Source organism: Salvelinus namaycush, chromosome 8 (assembly GCF_016432855.1).
Source record: "Salvelinus namaycush isolate Seneca chromosome 8, SaNama_1.0, whole genome shotgun sequence".
NCBI lineage: Eukaryota > Metazoa > Chordata > Actinopteri > Salmoniformes > Salmonidae > Salvelinus > Salvelinus namaycush.
Window position 1 is genome coordinate 7,541,708 of NC_052314.1, and position 18,371 is coordinate 7,560,078.

The following is an 18,371-nucleotide window of genomic DNA, read 5'->3' on the forward strand; positions in this document are numbered from 1 at the left end:
TGACGTTCAATTGCGTCTCCTGTGAAGTAGTGACGTGCGACATATGCCTAGCTTCCTGAAACAGGTCACATATTCAACCTCTCCCTATCCCAATCTGTTGTCCCCACTTGCTTCAATTGATCCTGTACCCAAGCAAGCTAAGGTAACTGAACTAAATGACCATCGCCCCGTAGCACTTGTAGCGGAATAATGAGATAAGGTGATACTTGCGACTAGCGATTGGTTGGCGTGGGAGTACAGCGTAATGACTCAATCACAATTTATGACATTGTTTGGATGGCAGACTATCTGTGGGCTATCACAGGGATAAAACACATCTTATCTGTGTCAATTTCGATGAAGAGATGCTCTCACTGAAGTCCTGGGGTCACTGATGCCAGGAAAGGTGTGACAACTGATAAAACCTTGACATGATGAATTTGGTGGTACTGTGTGAATTAAATTGTCGTGTTTCGTTTGTTTCAAAATCTAATAAAGAGCTGCACATTTTGATATGTCTTATTGCATTTTATGTTTTCTGGTTGATGTATTTTTAAAGTGACTCGATTGTATGTTGGGTTTACTGGTTATCAGGCACATTCTTGTTGTCTGGTCATAACATCCACATTGAGTTTATTAGATTAGAATCTGGGTGTGTTGTTCATACCTTTGGTTTTCACTAACAAAGTGTTAACCTTTAACGAGTCACCAACCCGGATCCGGGATCACCCCCCACTCCCCCCCCACTGAGTAGCATAGCTAGCATAGCGTCACAAGTAAATTGTAGCATCTAAATATCATTAAATCACAAGTCCAAGACACCAGATGAAAGATACAGATCTTGTGAATAAAGCCACCATTTCAGATTTTTAAAATGTTTTACAGGGAAGACACAATATGTAAATCTATTAGCTAACCACGTTAGCATAAGACACAATTTTTTTACTCCAACAGTTTTTTCCTGCGTCAGTAGCTATCACTAATTCGACTAAATAAAAATATATATAGCCACTAACCAAGAAACAACTTCATAAGATGACAGTCTGATAACATATTTATGGTATAGCATAGTTTTTTTTTGAAAAATGTGCATTTTTCAGGTATAAATCACAGTTCTACATTGCAGCTGCAATCTGAAATAGTGCTGACGCAGCCAGAACAATTACAGAGACCAACGTCATATAACTAATTACTTATCTTAAAACATTTCAGAAAAATACACAGCGTACAGATATTGAAAGCCCAACATCTGGTGAATCCAAACAATATTTCAGATTTATTAAATGTTTTATAGCGAAAACAAAATGTAGCGCTAAATTAGCATAGCCACGCCAGCCAGAACCAGCTGGGCGCCCCCGACCAGTTCACATGCACGACAGATATATGAAATAACATCGTAAATTGGGTCTTACTATTGCTGATCTTTCATCAGAATGTTGATCAATGTGTCCTTAGTCCTGATGAGTCGTTCAATCCATTCATAATGGCAACTTTCCCTCTTCATTTAGCATATGTACTGGTCGACTGGCCAAAGTAAAAAAAGTCACAGAACGGAACACGGCAAAACTCCCGAAAAAATTCAAATAATCTGATTAAACTATATTGAAAAAACATACATTAAGATGATATGGTCACATGTATCAAACAAACTTCGAGACGGAGATAGTTTTCATCCGTAACGGCAGCAAAACAGTAGACAATCGCACCTCCAAATAGCGCGAATCAGAGAACCGGAAGTTGTCGGTCACGCCAAAGAAATAGGTCTTATTTCACGTCAGTACAAGGTAAACAAAAAATTTCTCCTCTGACGTCCTCTTGACACCCAGAGGAAGACGAATGAAGTGTGTTTCGGGTCATAGGTGGCGTGACCATATATAGGCAGAGCGTTGAAGCGAGCATACACATCTTGCATTCTTCTTCTTGGTCAGGGAAAGTGCTGTCAAATGACTTCTGTTTAACTCAGAGACAAAATTGAAACGGTTTTAGAAACTATAGATTGTTTTCTATCCAATGGTATTAATTATATGCATATAGTAAGAGCAATAATTGAATAAGAGGCAGTTTAATCTGTAGAGGAAATTATGCTAATGCGAAAACAGCACCCCCTATAGTGGCAAGAAGTTTTAAGAAATATTATTTCAGGTTGGGGGTGCGTTCCTGCTTGTATTTGGTTTAAAGGGCAGTGAACTCGCTCATAGTTTGAGAACTTGCTACCAAGCTCCTGTGTGTATCAGACACACATAGTTTTTTCTCTTAGAGATTATTCTGAATTGAACACATGTGTAACCACGTTAAGTCGTAGCCTGTTGGTAATAGTCATTTACTCTGTGCTATTCTGTAATGTGTCATGTATTTCATGTACAATGTAATTATTTGTGTCAATTAGTGACTAATACATTATATTAGTTGAATTGTGTAAATGTATTCCTCGTTTTACAGAGTAATTTTTTGATTGACTATATGCCTATAATTTAGTACTTCTATTGACAGTTGTTCACTGCACTATATGTTTGGGTACCAACTTGACATCTCTGATCTGCTTGCCTCAATAAATTAATGCTAGAACATTGGTTGCCAGGATTAGCTATATTTATCTAGCCTCTTAATAATTGCATAACATAGCAAGCCAGACACATGTTCATTATAGACATACTGAGACGGTGATGCAATGATTCACTATCTTGCTAGATCCTCCAGAGACGCACAGGGCCTGTTGCATTTATTCACATAATAATGGAGTCAGATTGATAAATGTAGTTTATTATTATTCAACATAATTTCTACACAACTACACACTCACCTATGTCATCATGAAGTGCTTTGAGAGGCTAGTCAAGGACCATGTCACTTCCACCTTTCCCAACAGCCTAGAGCAGGGGTCTCCATCAGGAGCTAGCAGCCCATCTAGGAGAATCTCCACAAGCAATTCTGAAAAGTACATGCATTTTTTTGTGTTCCATCACAAACTGTCGGTAACATAAAGTTCCCAGCTACTATCCAATCAAAGCTACCTTGACATTATCCCACCCCTGGTTAGCCACTATTGGATAAAAAGCCAAACTTAACCCCAATATCTGCCAATTCATTTCAAGCAATATTGCCCCCGTCTATCTGTTTGGTTCGCGCATTTGTCTATCTCTCCATATTCAGCCAGTTAGCATGCTAGTAATGATAACCATCTTGTGGGTAGACAAAGATTTCCCCAAAAACCTTCTTGATTATTGTCAACTGCAAAGTAGGCTTACCTGACAGAAATATATCAATTGGGTGGCCATTGTTTAGCAAACTCTTCCATGACATGTGCTGCAGCAGTAGGCCTAACAGCACAAACATAGACCAACACATTCCTCTCTTTCTTAATACACAATTAAAAATCGAAATGTGTTCATTTTTTTAATACCGCAAAATTGGTCTTCTGATGTGATTTAAGCATTGGCAATGGCTCAGAATAAATTACCATTGTTTCTCTATGAATAATTGTAATATTGAGAGTAAAAAAAATGAAGAAATTCTAAAACCAGGTTTAAACGTTTCTCTAATGCTATAAAAGGTTGAAGACCCTTGCCCTAGACCCACTACAATTTGCATACTGCCCCAACAGATCCATGGACCACGCAATCGCCGTCGCACTGCTCACTGCCCTATCCCACCTGGTCAGGTGGAGGAATACCTATGTGAGAATGCTGTTCATCGACTACAGCTCTGCTTTCAACACCATATTGCCCTCCAATCTTGTCACTAAGCTCATGGCCCTGGGTCTGAACTCCTCCCTGTGCAACTGGGTCCTAGACTTTCTGACGGACCGACCCCAGGTGGTGAGGGTAGGCAACAACACCGCCGTCACTCTGATTCTCAACACAGGGGTGCCTGCTACGCACGACTCCAACTCATTTAATGAGTTTACTGACAACATTGATAGGCTTGATTACCAATAACGACGAGACAGCCTACATGGAGGAGGTTAGAGTCCTGGCATAGTGGTGACTGGAAAATAACCTCTTACTCATTGTAAAAAAAAAGAAAGGAGCTGATCGTGGACAACAAGAGGCAGATGACGGTCAATTTATTATTGACGGGGCTGAGGTGGAGAGGGTCAACAGCTTCAAGTTCCACAACACTGAGGACCTGAAATGGTCCCACTACACCGACACCATGGTGAAGAAGGCGCAACAGTGACTCTACAACTTTAGGCGTCTGAAGAAATTTGTCATGGCCCCTCAGACTCTCACAAACTTCTACAGATGCACCATTGAGAGCATTCTGACGGGCCGCATCACCACCTGGCAGAGGGTGGTGCAGTCAGCCCATCGCATCACTGGGGGAAAGCTGCCTACCTTACACGACATTTACAGCACTCAGTGTCAAAGGAAGGCCAAGAACATCATCAAGGACCTCAGTCACCCGAGCCACGGTCTGTTCACTCTGCTACCTTCTAGCAGACAGAGGAGGCACAGGAACATCAAACCCGTGACAGAGAGACTGAAAAATAGGCCATCAGACAGTTGAACAGCCATCACTAGCTGGCTTCTTTCCCTGTACTCTGCCCTGCACTTTGAGACAAATGCCCAGAGTCATTGAATGCTGATCACCTCATATTCTGTTTATATACTGTTGTTTACTCACTGTGTATGTATATACTGTGTTCTCCACATAGCTCATTCTAACATACAGTACATACAATTTTCGTTCCAAATTGTATACTGTCTAAACACACCACATATTTATGTTCTGGATTATCTACTCTTGATTGTTGATTGGATCCGTTGTGTCATTTCCTGATTTCTTGTTTAGATTTGTTTATTTATTTCTGCATTTGTATTGTATATGCGAGACATTCTGCTGCACTGTTGCAGCTAGAAATATAAGTGTTTCGCTGCAAATCTGTGTATGTGACCAATAAACTTTGATTTGAATGTGATATCCACGAACATCGAGGTAAATGCATTTAAAAACATGCATTGTTGGATGTCTAGTGCGCTGTGCAATAATGCGACTTGGATTGAATCCCAGCATAATGATTCGCAATGCATACCTCATGGTCTTTCATCACCTATACTCTATCTGCAGGTATGCCATGGTCCAATTCAGCTACTACTTTGAGAAGAAGGAAGAATACTTTGGATTGACTATCAGCTAGGACACTGAGACACAAAAAATTGAAATAGTTACAGTCTGTTGCATCTTTATTTGGATTTGAAATAGTATTTTGGTCTGTACTGTACATATACAGTGCCTTCAGAAAGTATTCACAGCCCTTTACTTTTTCCACATTTATTGTGTTACAGCCTGAAATTGAAATTGATTACATTTAGATGTTGTGTCACCGATCTACACACAATACCCCATAATGTCAAAGTGGAATTATGTTTCAGCAAATTTTACAAATGAATACAAAATGAAACGCTCAAATGTTTTGACTCAATAAGTATTCAACCCCTTTGTTATGGCAAACCTAAACTTTAGGAGTTAAACTGTGCTTAACAAGTCAGATAATAACTTGCTTGGTGTAACTCTGTGTGCAAAATGCAAACATTTCAAAGATTTTACTGAGTTATAGTTCATATGAGGAAATCAGTACATTTTTATGAATTCATTAAGCCCTAATCTATGGATTTCACATGACGGGAAATACACATATGTGCCTCACAATGCAACTGTGTTTGTTGTTCGTAGCTTATGCCTGCCCATACAGTGCATCTGGAAAGTATTGAGAACCCTTGACTTTTTCCACATTTTGTTACGTTACAGCCTTATTCTAAAATTGATTAAATTGTCCCCCGTCCCCCCCCCCCCCCCCCACCCCCCCAACAATGTACACACAACACCCCATAATGGCAAAGCAAAAACAGTTTCTTATTTTATTTTTGCAAATGTATAAAAATAAAAAACTGAAATGTCACATTTACATAAGTCTTCAGACCCTTTGTTATGCGACTCAAAATTGAGCTCGGGTGCATCCTGTTTCTATTGATCATCCTTGAGATGTTTCTACAAGTTGATTGGAGTCCACATGTGGTAAATTAAAATTGATTGATTGATTTGGAAAGGCACATGATTTGGAAAGGCACAAACCTGTCTATATAAGGTCCCACAGTTGACAGAGCATGTCAGAGCAAAAACCAAGCCATGAGGTCGAAGGAATTGTCCGTAAAGCTTGTCCGAGATAGGATTGTGTCAAAGCACAGATCTGGGCATCATTTCTGCAGCATTGAAGGTCCCCAAGAACACAATGGCCTCCATCATTCTTAAATGGAAGAAGTTTGGAACCATCAAGATTCTTCCTAGAGCTGGCTGCCCGGCTAAACTGAGCAATCGGGGGAGAAGGGCCTTGGTCAGGGAGGTGACCAAGAGCCCAAAGGTCACTCTGACAGAGCTCCCGAGTTCCTCTTTGGAGGTAGGAGAACCTTCCAGAAGGGCAACCATCTCTGCAGCACTCCACCAATCAGGCCTTTATGGTAGAGTGGCCAGACAGAAGCCTCTCCTCAGTAAAAGGCACAACAGCTCGCTTGGAGTTTGCCAAAAGGCACCTAAAGGACTCTCAGACCATAAGAAACAATATTTTCTGGTCTGATGAAACCAAGATTGAACTCTTTGGCCTGAACGCCAAATGTCACGTCTGGAGGAAACCTTGCACCATCCCTACGGTGAAGCATGGTGGTGGCAGCATCATGCTGTGGGGATGTTTTTCAGCAGCAGGGACCGGGAGACTAGTCAGGATCGAGGGAAAGATAAACGGAGCAAAGTGCAGAGAGATCCTTGATGAAGTCCTGAGTGCTCTGGAGCAGGTTCTCAGACTGGGGCGAAGGTTCACCTTCCAACAGGACAACGACCCTAAGCACACAACCAAGACAACGCAGGAGTGGTTTCAGGACAAGTCTCTGAATGTCCTTGAGTGGCCCAGCCAGAGCCCGGACTTGAACCCGATCGAACATCTCTGGAGAGACCTGAAAATATCTGTGCATCGACGCTCCGCATCCAATTGACAGAGCTTGAGAGGATCTGTAGAGAAGAATGGGAGAAACTAGCGTTATACCAAAGAAGACTCGAGGCTGTAATCGCTGCCAAAGGTGCTTCAACAAAATACTGAGTAAAGGGTCTGAATACTTACAGTGCTGTGAAAAAGTATTTGCCCCTTCCTGATTTCTTATTTTTTTGCACATTTGTCACAACAACATTGTAGTTATTCCACAATACTAACCTAAATGATGGAGTGAAAAGAAGGAAGCCTGTACATAATACAGTATTCCAAAACATGCATCCTGTAATAGGCTTCGTTCCAAGATGGCGTAGCAGTCGGACGTCTGTTTTGTCTTGTCTTGTCCCGTCTATATATAGTTTTCTTTGTATATATTTTGCTTTTAAATTATTATTTTTTATCTCAATTTCCATCTACGGACTGAACATACTCTCCTGCAACCCGCCTCACCCAATGTGGTACGATCTGTTATTTTTTATACTTTAGATCCAGAACCCCCAGCAAACTAGCTACTAGCTAGTAGTCTGTTAGCCACTGCTAGCGATCATCACCATTAACTCGGATATCAGCCAGCCTCAGCCCGGTCAATTCCTGCCAGTCTGCACAGTGCGATATCAACCCAGAGCATAATGGACTGCTTTTTCTCTACCACATCTCCGGATTCCTACCGCAAGCTCTGAACCTTTTCACCGGATCATCACAGATAGCTAGCTGCTATCAGAGTGTCTACTCCTGGCTAACGTCTCTGTCCCAAAGCAAGCACCAGTTAGCCTGGAGCTAGCCTCGAGCTAGGCCCATCTCCCAGCTAGCAGAAGAGATCCATCAGAAAATTCCATGGCTACAATACCTCTTTTGCCAATTGGCCTGGACCCTTTACTGCCGACACGGAGCCCCACCAATCCAACACGACTGGTCTGCCGACGTTACTGTCCGAGGGGGTTTCAACATGCTATTCCATTGCGACGTCCCCCAGAGGCCCATCTGCGAGCCTGCTAGCCCCGGCCTGCTATCTGTCTGAATCGCCATGTCTCCAGCTCGCCTAGCTACTCACTGGACCCTATGATCACTCAGCTACACATGCCTCTCCCTAATGTTAATATTCCTTGGTTATTGCTGTTTTGGTTAGTGATTATTGTCTTATTTCACTGTAGAGCCTCCAGCACTGCTCAATATGCCTTAGCCTCATCATCGCTCAATGCCTAGGCTTACCTCCACTGTACTCACATCCTACCATACCCTTGTCTGTACATTATGCCTTGAATCTATTCTTCCGCACCCAGAAATTTGCTCCTTTTACTCTCTGTTCCAAACGCACTAGACGACCAGTTCTTATAGCCTTTAGCCGTACCCTTATCCTACTCCTCCTCTGTTCCTCTGGTGATGTAGAGGTTAACCGAGGCCCTGCAACCCCCAGCATCACTCCCATTCCCCAGTCGCTCTCATTTGTTGACTTCTGTAACCGTAAAAGCCTTGGTTTCATGCATGTTAACATTAGAAGCCTCCTCCTAAATGTGTTTTATTCACTGCTTTAGCACACTCTGCCAATCCAGATGTCCTAGCCGTGTCTGAATCCTGGCTTAGGAAGGCCACCAAAAATCCAGAAATTTCCATCCCTAACTATAACATTTTCCGACAAGATAGAACTGCCAAAGGGGGCGGAGTTGGAATCTACTGCAGAGGTAGCCTGCAGAGTTCTGTCATACTATCCAGGTCTGTGCCCAAAACATTCAAGCTTCTACTTTTAAAAATCCACCTTTCCAGAAATAAGTTTCTCACTGTTGCCGCTTGTTATAGACCCCCCTCAGCCCCCAGCTGTGCCCTGGACACCATATGTGAATTGATTGCCCCCTATCTATCTTCAGAGTTCGCACCGCTAGGTGACCTAAACTGGGATATGCTTTACACCCCGGCCGTCCTACAATCTAAGCTAGATGCCCTCAATCTCACACAAATTATCAAGGAACCTACCAGATACAACCCTAAATCCGTAACCATGGGCACCCTCTTAGATATCATCCTGACCAACTTGCCCTCTAAATACACCTCTGCTGTCTTCAACCAGGATCTCAGCGATCACTGCCTCATTGCCTACGTGTGTAATGGGTCCGCGGTCAAACAACCACCCCTCATCACTGTCAAACGCTCCCTAAAACATTTCAGCGAGCAGGCCTTTCTAATCGACCTGGCCTGGGTATCCTGGGAGGATATTGACCTCATCCCGTCAGTAGAGGATGCCTGGTTGCTCTTCAAAGGTGCTTTCCTCACCATCTTAAATAAGCATACCCCATTCAAAAAATGTTGAACTAAGAACTGATATAGCCCTTGGTTCACCCCAAACTTGACTGCCCTTGACCAACACAAAAACATCCTGTGGCATTCTGCATTAGCATTGAATAGTCCCTGCGATATGCAACTTTTCAGGGAAGTCAGGAACCAATATACTCAGTCAGTTAGGAAAGCTAAGGCTAGCTTTTTCAAATAGAAATTTGCATCCTGGAGCACTAATTCCAAAAAGTTTTGGGACACTAAAGTCCATGGAGAATAAGAGCACCTCCTCCCAGCTGCCCACTGCACTGAGGATAGGATACACTGTCACCACCGATAAATCTATGATAATCGATAGTTTCAAAAAGCCTATTTCTACAGCTGGCCATGCTTTCCACCTGGCTACCCCAACCCCAGCCAACATCTCAGCACCCCCGGAAGCAACTTGCCCAAGCCCCCCCCCCCCCCCCCCCCCCTCCTTCGCCCCAATCCAGACAGCTGATGTTCTGAAAGAGCTGCATCCCTACAAATCAGCTGGGCTAGACAATCTGGACCCTCTCTTTCTAAAATTATCCGCCCGAAATTGTTGCAACCCCCATTACTAGCCTATTCAACCTCTCTTTCGTATCGTCTGAGATCCCCAAAGATTGGAAAGCTGCTGCGGTCATCCCCCTTTTCCAAAAGGGAGACACTCTAGACCCAAACTGTTATAGACCTATGTCCATCCTGCCCTGCCTTTCTAAAATCTTTGAAAGCCAAGTTAACAAACAGATCACCGACCATTTCGAATCCCACCGTACCTTCTCCACTATGCAGTCTGGTTTCCGAGCTGGTCATGGGTGCACCTCAGCCACCCTCAAGGTACTAAACGATATCATAACTGCCATCGATAAAAGACAGTACTGTGCAGCCGTCTTCATCGACCTGGCCAAGGCTTTCAACTCTGTCAATCATCGCATTCTTAGCGGCAGACTCAATAGCCTTGGATTCTCAAATGACTGCCTCGCCTGGTTCACCAACTACTTCTCAGATAGAGTTTAGTGTGTCAAATCAAAGGGCCTGTTGTCCGGACCTCTGTCAGTCTCTATGGGGGTGCCACAGGGTTAAATTCTCAGGCCGACTCTTTTCTCTGTAGATATCAATGATGTCGCTCTTGCTGCTGGTGATTCTCTGATCTACCTCTACGCAGACGACACCATTATGTATACATCTGGCCCTTCTTTGGACACTGTGCTAACAAACCGCCAAACGAGCTTCAACGCCATACAACACTCCTTCCATGGCCTCGAGCTGCTTTTAAATGCTAGTAAAACTAAATGCATGCTATTCAACCGATTGACTAGCATCACTACTCTGGACGGTTCTGACGTAGAATATGTGGGCAACTACAAACACCTAAGTGTCTGGTTAGACTGTAAACTCTCCTTCCAGACTCACATTAAGCATCTCCAATCTCCAATCCAAAATTAAATCTAGAATCGGCATCCTATTTCGCAACAAAGCCTCCTTCACTCATGCTGCCAAACATACCCTCGTAAAACTGACTATCCTACCGATCCTCGACATCAACGATGTAATTTACAAAATAGCCTCCAACACTCTACTCAGCAAACTGGATGTAGTCTATCACAGTGCCATCCGTTTTATCACCAAAGCCCCATATACTACCCACCACTGCGATCTGTATGCTCTCATTGGCTGGCCCTCACTACATATTTTCGTTGCCAAACCCACTGGCTCCAGGTCATCTATAAATCTTTGCTAAGTAAAGCCCCGTCTTATCTCAGCTCACTGGTCACCATAGCAGCACCCACCCGTAGCACGCGATCCAGCAGGTATATTTCACTGGTCATCCCTAAAGCCAACTCTTCCTTTGGCTGCATTTCCTTCCAGTTCTCTGCTGCCAATGACTGGAACGAACTACAAAAATCACTGAAGCTGGAGTCTTATATCTCCCTCTCTAACTTTAAGCATCAGCTGTCAGAGCAGCTTACCAATCACTGTACCTGTTCACAGCCAATCTGTAAATAGCACACTCAACTCCCTCATCCCTATATTATTACTTACCCTCTTGCTCTTTTGCACCCCAGTATCTCTACTTACACATCATCATCTGCGCATCTATCACTCCAGTGTTAATGCTAAATTGTAATTATTTCGCCTCTATGGCCTATTTATTGCCATACCTACCTACTCTTCTAAATTTGCACACACTGTACACAGATTTTTCTATTGTGTTATTGACTGTACATTTGTGTTGTTTTTGTCGCACTGCTTTGCTTTATCTTGGCCAGGTCGCAGTTGTAAATGAGAACTTGTTCTCAACTTGCCTACCTGGTGAAATAAAGGTGAAATAAAAAAATTAATAAAAAAAATAGGCACCAAAGTAATACTTAAAAAAATATGGAAAATAAATTAATATTTCCTAATAATATTGCCTAATAATTATCTACTCATTGGTTGATGTCATTGGAAAGACTTGTCTTCCTCTATCTTTTTTACTACAACACTTAGAAATGCACCATTTTCACATAATGTTGATGTTGGAGTGGTGATGGAGATGATGCCTATGAAGTTGAACATTTTTTAAATGTCCCTTTAATGAAAACTACAACTCCCTTGAGCCCATCGTCCAACATACTTAATGACTTGATTTCTCTCGTGAATTATTTGACTTCTCTCTAGAGAAATGGCGCGTTGGGCTCACACAAAAAAAATGAAGCTACTGTATATTGTATACTCCCAAAAATATAATTGCTTAGTGAAAGAGATATTGTTTAACAAGTAATCATTTACTTTTCCCCCCTCCTGTTTTCAATACCTTTTAATACCTCACCTTGCAAGGATAATGACACTGAGCCTTTTTCTCAAATGTTTTATGAGTTGTAGAAGGGAGGAATCGTAAAGGGATCTTAGACCATTCCTAAAATTAACCATTTCTTTGTTGATTTTGACATGTGCTTGGGGTTATTGTCTTGCTGGAAGATCTACTTGCAGCCCAGTTTCAGCCTCCTAACAGAGGCAACCATGTCCCGGTACTTGGTAAAGTTCATGATGCCGTTGACCTTAACAAGGACCCCAGAACCAGTGGATGAAAAATAGCCCCACAACATCAAAGATCCACCATCACATTTTACAGTTTGTATGGGGTTCTTTTCTGCTCATGCATTCTCATGCAAAAAATGTTTTGGTTAATTTCTGTGTCTTTATCTTTTATTAAAAGAGATGCAAATACAAAAGCTATTGTAAAATGGTTATTGATGTATGGGCTGTTACTCTTTGGACATATGACAATGCATTCTTTTGCAACTTTAGAAATACAGCTACACACAATTCCATTGATCAAGGCTACGATAATGTGTTTGAGTCACACAATCTGACAAGCTTTCAAAGGAACATTGTTGAATATAGGATATTTAATTAATGGACTAAGCATGTGAAAGCAACCAAGGACTTTGATTCAAGAAAATAAAAATTGGCTTTTTGTCAATTGACCATTTTCCTTTGAATGTTTCATTTTTCAATTGAATGAATGTAAGTACAGAATTCTATACAGTGTTTTGGAGACATTGAAATATGGGCATCACCAAAGCCTGTCTTACAAAGGCAATGTTTTAACATTTTCTTTTATTTGTGTAACTTGCATTTAGTGTTTTAGGATGTCCAAGGTTGACACTTGGTATTTTAATTACTAGTTTTCCTGAACTGAACATTTTTTAAATGTACATTGCTACTTTAAAACTTTACAGGGCGATTCCATGCCAGCGTGAGTGGAAAATATGTTTGGTATCTCTTAGAAACGCAATTGGGAGTAAGGATGTTTGACATGCTTTCTCATTTTGTTTCACAAACAATGTTATGCAATTTTTAGACATGTACATTAAGACCTTATGATCCATGAACTGTACATGATAGACAACGTTTTGGTGTCATTATAGTCAGTTCGTATACATTTGTGCCCTCCAAATAATCGAGTTAAAACAAAAACATTATCTGCAACGTGAAAACGCCTTATTTTGTAAATGTTTTAGTTTTTTGCAGCAATGGAAAAAAAATGAAAATGTTATCTCACTTTTGCATATAAACCAAAAAACAACTTACTTGATATTTAGATTTTTACAAGTGGGTGGGTTTAAATGTGTAATGCCTGTGATTGGCCAAACACTTACTGTCCCTACAAAATGGAAGTTCACCCTTTTCACTTCATTGTATTAATCTACTATCTATTAAGTCATCTATTAATAGCTAGGAATGTATCTATTAATGTCAAGTGATATTTCTCATTTCTATTTTATACTTAAGATTATAAGATAGTCACAAAAATGATAGTGTTTATTGACCTATTAATGAACTGATGTTACTGTAAATGGTTAGGTAACTGATATATCCTAGCTCCCTAATTAACCATTGGCAATCTGAGCATCGTAGACTATATCATTGCTGAAGAGGTGTCATTTCAGATTGAGGGGTGCTGTAACTCTGCTTGAATTGCTATTCTGTCTGTCGAGGGCATGAGCTCAGGAAAGGAGGAGAGTGGAGGTGTCAGAGAACTACATAATTTAACAGAGGGACAATGAAGAGGAAGTGAGCAGGGTGGGAGTTTCAGATTAAGACCCACAGGTCTGAGGCTACAGAGACGACCCACAAATAACTGTCCAGGCCACCACACATACACCTGCAGTACACTCCTCTCCCCACCACTCACTCACTCACTCACTCACTCACTCACTCACTCACTCACTCACTCACTCACTCACTCACTCACTCACTCACTCACTCACTCACTCAGGCACTCACTCAGGCACTCACTCAGGCGCTGTCTAAAAATGTTACTAGCTGTCAAATCCTTGCTTCCTCTGTCCTTGTTTCCTTCATTCCTCACCTCCCTCTCAAAGCATATTAGGGGAGAGGATTGAAGGTTCCTCCCCTTAGACATCCTCCTCCGATGTGCTTTAAAGCGAGGCGAGGAATGGAGGAAACAAAGACGTATGAAGCAAGGATTTGACAGCTAGTGGGTGGGTGGACAAAATGCAATACAACCATAAAGAAACCATAGTGATACAAATGTATTTATTAAATGGGCCTTTTCCTATAATGATATCGGCTCAATTAGGGGACTCAATTAGGGGACTCAATTAGGGGACTCAATTAGGGGACCCATTCTTACTTCTGAACAGTCCTGATCAGTAATCCTAGATCAGCAATGCTACTATGAGACACCTTGTGAATACAGGCATGGATCTTCCCTACATTTGAGTACTTAGCAGGCAGGGGAAGGAGCCGGGGAGAGGAGTGCACTGCAGGAGTGTGTGTGGTGGCCTGGACAGTCATTTGTGAGTTGTCTCTGTAGCCTCAGGCCTGATGTCATTCTCTGACCCTTCGACTCTCCTCCTTACCTGAGCTCATGCCCTCGACAGAGAGAATAGCAACACCAGCAGAGCTACAGCACCCCTCAATCTGAAATGACACCTCTTCAAAAATTATGCTCTGATAATCAATGGTTATCTAGGGAGATAGCATGTATCAGTTAGCAAACCATTTACAGTAACAGCAGTTAATGAATAGGTCAATAAACACTATCATTTATGTGACTATCATATATTCTTAAATCTAAAATAGAAATGGAGAAATATCACTTAATCTTGACATTGTTGGATAAGTTAATAGATAGTAGATAAATACAATGAAGGGTGATCTCCTTTTAACTTAATTGTTAACCAACACAGGAAGTGTTGGTTGTGCATTTGGCCAATGAAAGGTAGTCCACATTTATCCCCATCCACTTGTGAAAATGTAAATATCAAGCCTTTTTGGGTTTATATGCAACAACGATATAAAAAAAAAGAAGCAATTTTTCAGTTTTGGGTTCTTCACATTGCAGATTTTTCCATTTTAACTCTGGAAAACAATTGGCAAAAATGTGCACGGACCATACTCCTTATAGTGTGCTCTAACATATGGAGTATGTCTACATTCTGAAACACACTTTTTCACATACATTTATTCAACATTAATAATATTAAAACTACTATTTTTGATTGTGTTCATTTTAAGACATATTGTTTGGAAGTATATACTCTACTACAAGTACATAACATTTCCAGAGTGGGCTCTGTTAATTCAAATTCTGAAGTACTAATCAATTTTAGGAACATCACCAACGGGGAGAGGATATAAGGACAAGCCTGGTGCTAAAATTGATGACGCGCACCTGAGAGTTGAGTGGAGATGAATGGATTTGGTTCAGTCAGTCGTCCTGACCAGCTCTTCCCAGCTTGCTAGTTTATGCTGGCTAGCTGGCAACAACAGCAGCATGGTGCTAGTTAAAACTTGTAAAAGAAAGTGATGTTTATTTCGATGGGCGAGGGAGAAGTAACTTGTAGTAGGCATTCTGGATGTCACCATGCCATGTCAATTAGCTAGCATAACAACAAGATGCTGCGGATAAGCAGTGCAACGGTGTTGTATCGAGGTGCTTGCTAGCTTCTTCGCTCGGGCAACATGTCTCCCAGTGCCACCCAATATGGTTGGGCGAAGAGGCTCCTGCTTCCCACCGGGGAGCGCAGTTGCTTCTCATCGGGGAGCGGTATCAAGTCTCCAGTGGTAGCTAAAGTGGCCAACTTGTTCCATCCCACTTGATTTTACTTGGAGTAGGATAATAGCCTACACGAGAAATAACTTGTAATATTGATATTTGGTACTAGTAACCATCTGGATGTCACCGTGATCAGGGATGGGCAAAAATTACAAAACAATTACAAAATAAAGATGCAAAATATCATAAAGATTAATGTATCAAAATAAAATACTTGTATTTTTTCATGTATTTAATTAACCGGCCCGAAAAACATGTACAAAACATTAGGAACATCTTCCTAATATTGAGTTGCACCCCCTTTTGCCCTCAGTACAGCCTCAATTCATCAAGGCATGAACTCTACAAGGTGTCGAAAGCATTCCACAGGGATTCTGGCCCATGTTAACTCCAATACTTTGCACAGTTGTGTCAAGTTGGCTGGATGTCCTTTGGGTAGTGGACCATTCTTGATACACACGGGAAACTGTTGAGCGTGAAAAACCTAGCAGCGTTGCAGTTCTTGATATACTCAAACCGGTGCGCCTGGCACCTAATACCATATCCTGTTCAAAGGCACATGCATATTTTGTCTTGCTCATTCACCCTCTGCATGGCACACACACAATCCATGTCTCCAGACTTAAAAATCCTTCTTTAACCTGTCTTCTCCCCTTCATTACACAGATTGAAGTGGATTTAACAGGTGACATCAATAACGGATCATAGCTTTCACCTGGCTTCACCTGGTCAGTCTATGTCATGGAAAGAGCAGGTGTTCCTAATGTTTTGTACACTCAGTGTATAAAAGGCATTTTCAAACATTCTTCCTCCCACTGAAGTTTCTATGTGAGAATTGCCAGAACAATCTGAGACAGGCCTACCAAAAATAGTTTCCGCTTGGGCTGGCATGGAATCGCCTTACTGTAGGCCTTTCTATCAAAGCTGATGATGATTGCTAGTGTTACGCCATGGGGACACTAGATCTACCGAGGCAGTTTGTTTTGGCACACAGCACAGCATGCCACACTCACCTGGGTCAAGATCCAGGAGAGGAAGGCAGACACAAAATAATCTCATATCTGTGGCATTTGTAATTGAATGAAGTAAAATCTGGATCCCTGCCGGTGAGTGGGGCATGCTGTGCTGTGGTAAAACAGATTGCATCAGTACTTGGACCTACTTGGACTGAATTGATGAACTGATAGTTGTTTATTGTACTTCACCTTCTAGCTGTAGCAAAGACATCTAATGAGACAACATTGGCTGATAGAAGCGTGTTAGCATGACCAAACCGCCTACTATAATGACCTCCCTCATCAGATACCACTACCTTTGATGCTTCTTCGGGAAGAGAGAGCCTCCCCGAGATGCTTGGACAGCCTGCCTTTGTAATAATGATGTATATTTCTTTTGATCTGAAGCAAACATTTCAGAGAAAAACATATATTATTTTGTACTGAAGTTGTGCCTTGAGGGTCTATCTTAAGGAGAGTCTTTCATAAGAAGATCACCCAAGAGCAGAGCATGTGATTATGTCACAGTTCCTCTGTAACCATAGAAGAAGAAAGGTCAATTCAAAGTCTGTGTAATTAACGTCAGTTTATTAGTATATCAATCTTTCTCTTTGGCATAAGAACCAGTGTTAGACAAGAGTAGAACTCGTCTGCCTTTTCAGATGTTTGATTCATTTGAAGATAGTGGATTAGTACTCAAGTGGTGTATTAGAAATCTCTCAGCATATTTCCAAGTGAGGCACCAGGTAAATGCCCAAACATTATTTCTCCACTTGGTGGGTTAAACATGCCTCTGGATGACCTGTGTCAAACCTGTAGTCAACAACAAAAAATGTCCAAGTACATTTTTCTGGAGTTCTAGCACTAAACATTATTGGTAGCTTTATTTTTGACACCTGCTCTTTGCCAAACTTGGTTATGTTTGTATTTACAGTTTCCTGTCTCTGTTAAACAAATGCAATTATATAAATCAATCAATTGGTCTCAAAAAACATCAGAATTGGGCTGCCTGTCTAAACATAGCCATTACATACCGTATAAAGGTGCATCAACAATATCAGAAAATTACAACTCCTTGGGCCCTTGTGTCAAATTATCCTACCTTTTTGCTTAACACTTTATGACTATTGCCATACAGTAAAGTGAGACATACGAAAGAAAGTCAGACATGCAGGATTTATTCTCAAGTGGGGGCAGATAAGAATCTGGAAATGTCATTCTCGGTCGTGTTCATTAGGGCAAACAAAGGAAAACACCTTAAAAAATTGAAGATTTGATAAAAAGTACATTACAGTGGCTTGGAAAAATAATGTCACGTCAAAAGGAGGAAAATAATTAGTATGAAAAACATTTGTCATCATTTGTCAACATTTGTCATCATGTCGCTAGATTGACTTTAGATGCAGTATAATATTAGGTAGCTAGCTAAGATTCAGGTGAGACCAACAGATTTTAGCTAGCTAACATTAGCATTAGCAGGTATTTTTGACAAATTGTGCCAATGATAATGATAGCAAAGTTGTTTCCTGCTAAATGTTTGCCTAATTTAGCAATGTCATCG

At 41.4% G+C, this 18,371-nt stretch overlaps 1 pseudogene; it reads left to right on the top strand.

Moving 5' to 3' along the window:
• LOC120051688 overlaps nt 1–5,116 on the top strand; it is a 40,019-nt pseudogene extending 34,903 nt beyond the window's left edge.
• The last annotated feature ends 13,255 nt before the right edge of the window (nt 5,117–18,371 follow it).